At 44.6% G+C, this 2,373-nt stretch overlaps 1 long non-coding RNA gene across 1 annotated transcript; it reads right to left on the bottom strand.

The window, feature by feature from the left end:
- Positions 1-448: 448 nt before the first annotated feature.
- Positions 449-2,152, bottom strand: LOC109201591 (uncharacterized). The gene is made up of 3 exons (XR_002061643.2): positions 2,088-2,152; positions 1,749-1,922; positions 449-1,016 (listed from the first exon to the last, which is right to left on the bottom strand). It is a non-coding gene; the product is annotated as an uncharacterized LOC109201591 (long non-coding RNA).
- Between the last annotated feature and the right edge of the window lie 221 nt (positions 2,153-2,373).

The raw sequence follows: 2,373 nt of genomic DNA, 5'->3' as shown, positions 1-2,373 counted from the left end.
GGGTCTCTGTAAAACTTGTGTGTCTGAGTTTGTTCCTGATGTGTTCCTGACTCGTTCTTTGGTAACTAGTCTGCAGCGTCCTGTAAAGAGCTGCAGACATGTTGGATGAAGAAGAACAGACAGACTGAGCCTCCACAGTCGGCCATGTCTCACAGGCTTCCTTTCTTTGGGCCTCAGCATCAGCAACGTGTCTGCGGAGGATGTAGCTTTGAGTGACCACAGCTGCGTCTTTGTTGACCTTCACTTGAGGACGTGTCATTGGATAAATGAGTCTATTTGAAACTTCAGAAACAAAACTCAGATCAGAAAATGGGAGAAATTCAAAGTTTTGTTTGACACAATCAGCTGTTGCGTCTCGAGCTGCCTCACCTATAAATGTGGCTCTAAAGCAGACAGCAACAAAAGTCTGATTTTCTGTAGATCACAGAAATCAATGACAACCCCCCCAGAGCGTTCTTGTTGTGGCAGCTCACTGCTGCTCTACTTTTACACCTGTGACATTTGATGAGAATCAGCCGTCTTCAGCTCCCTCAGAGATTCTCCCCACAAAGCTTTTTGCCTTGTAAACCTTTTTAACGCTTTTCTTCAGACTGGAGTGTTCCAGCTTTTTCAAACATGCCGTTGTGGAAGCAAAGCTCAGCAAACCCAGCTTAGATCCAACATTACATCAACATTATAGATCAGTTTCTCTTTCAGGTCAAAGCTTGTTGAGAAGCCGCTTGCTGCCCACCTCACAGCCTGCTTGAAGAAACACCACATCTATGACCGTTTCCACTCTGGTTTTGGTCAAATGCATCCACTGACACTGCACTACTAACAGTAAGCAGTTATATTGTGATGTCAGCAGATGGTGGAAATCCACAGTCCTGGTCTTGTTGGAGCTCTCCTGCTCTGAACATCTGAAGCTCTCCACCACATGACTGAGCACAACTCAGGGAGGAACATTTACTGAAGCTGCTGCAACATTTCCTGTCAGCACATGATTGTGTGACAGTCAAGGAGCCACCAGAGGACACCTGCTAACAGGGCTGGTATCCTCACTCATTTCTACAATCCATTCCCTTTTAATCGCTGAAGTTTGCCTCAGACAGTCACAAATATTATCATTCATTTCCATATTTTTATATCTATAAAAGAAAGCTGACACTGTGAGACTTCATCAGAGGTGTGAGCATCACAGCAGAGGCCTTTGTGTCAAAGTCACTGAGGATGAAACAGAAGAACATGAAGCAGATTTTCCTGGCCTGGCTTTTTATAGCAGATGACCTTAAAAATATTCTGCAGTAGAACAAAAACACATGTGAACATGACCTGATGAAGTGAAGCAAAGTTACAGAGGTTTGATTACAGACACAGCTGAGAGTTTTGCAGTTTTGCATCATTTTACAAAGTTTGTTCAGTTTTGAACAGCAGAAATGAGACTAAGTCAAAAACAACAACAAAGCCAGCGGCCGACAGCGCTGTCAACAACGGTAGACTGGTGGGTAACAACAAGCCAATAATGCAGGAAACAGAGATTTTTAGATGGAAACTGATTCTGATGCGTCTTTGTGCAGAATCCGTGTTCCTGCTCTCAGTTACTGTTTCAGCTGTTTGATGGTTGCTGGAACTGTGGGAGCTTTAACCTGAGATTCAGGCGTTTCAGCTAAAATACATTATATTTAAACATCGATTCAGGATTTTAATGAATCAATATGACGTTATCCAAGCTAGAATCCATTTAATCACTAATCAAAACCCACCCCTACCTGCTAACCATCGGCATTATGGGTAGTGTAGTAGGAGACACTCAACTGACTTAAAATAGTGCTGGAAATGAAATAAAAGACCTCCAGAGACGATAAGAACAAGAACCAGGAGACCCAGCAGAACCAGGAGAACCAGGAGAACCAGCAGAGCTGTGGCCCAGGATGGAAATGGTTCTGTAGAGAAACACAAATTGTCAGGTGACCTTTGACTGAATGTAATGAATTAAAGAATCTGCTCAGATTTAAAATGGTGAATCAAGCATGCTTATTGTGACAATATTAAAAGTTCAGTTTGAGTGATTGTGATCGTCTACAGCAGGGTTTTGGTTTGATGTTGACCTTTGACCTGCAGTGGGACATCTCTCAGTCTAAATGATGTGACGGAGCAGGTGTAGGTGGCGCTGGCAGACAGGTGGAGGTTGGTCAGGTTCAGGCTGAGGTCTCCAGTTTCCAGAGCGTCAGTCTTCATGGACGTTCGGCCGCTGTAACGCTGGTTTGGATCTTTCAGTTCGTCTCCTTGAAGCTGGTGGACGGTTGGAGGACTGAGGGCGGAGCGACTCCACACCACTGTGGGGCGGTCCAGTTCAAAAGTGGGAAACTCACAGGGCAGCAGGACAAACAGCTC

This window comes from Oreochromis niloticus, unplaced genomic scaffold (assembly GCF_001858045.2).
Source record: "Oreochromis niloticus isolate F11D_XX unplaced genomic scaffold, O_niloticus_UMD_NMBU tig00007374_pilon, whole genome shotgun sequence".
Taxonomy (NCBI): domain Eukaryota; kingdom Metazoa; phylum Chordata; class Actinopteri; order Cichliformes; family Cichlidae; genus Oreochromis; species Oreochromis niloticus.
This window is presented reverse-complemented; position numbering and strand designations above follow the sequence as displayed.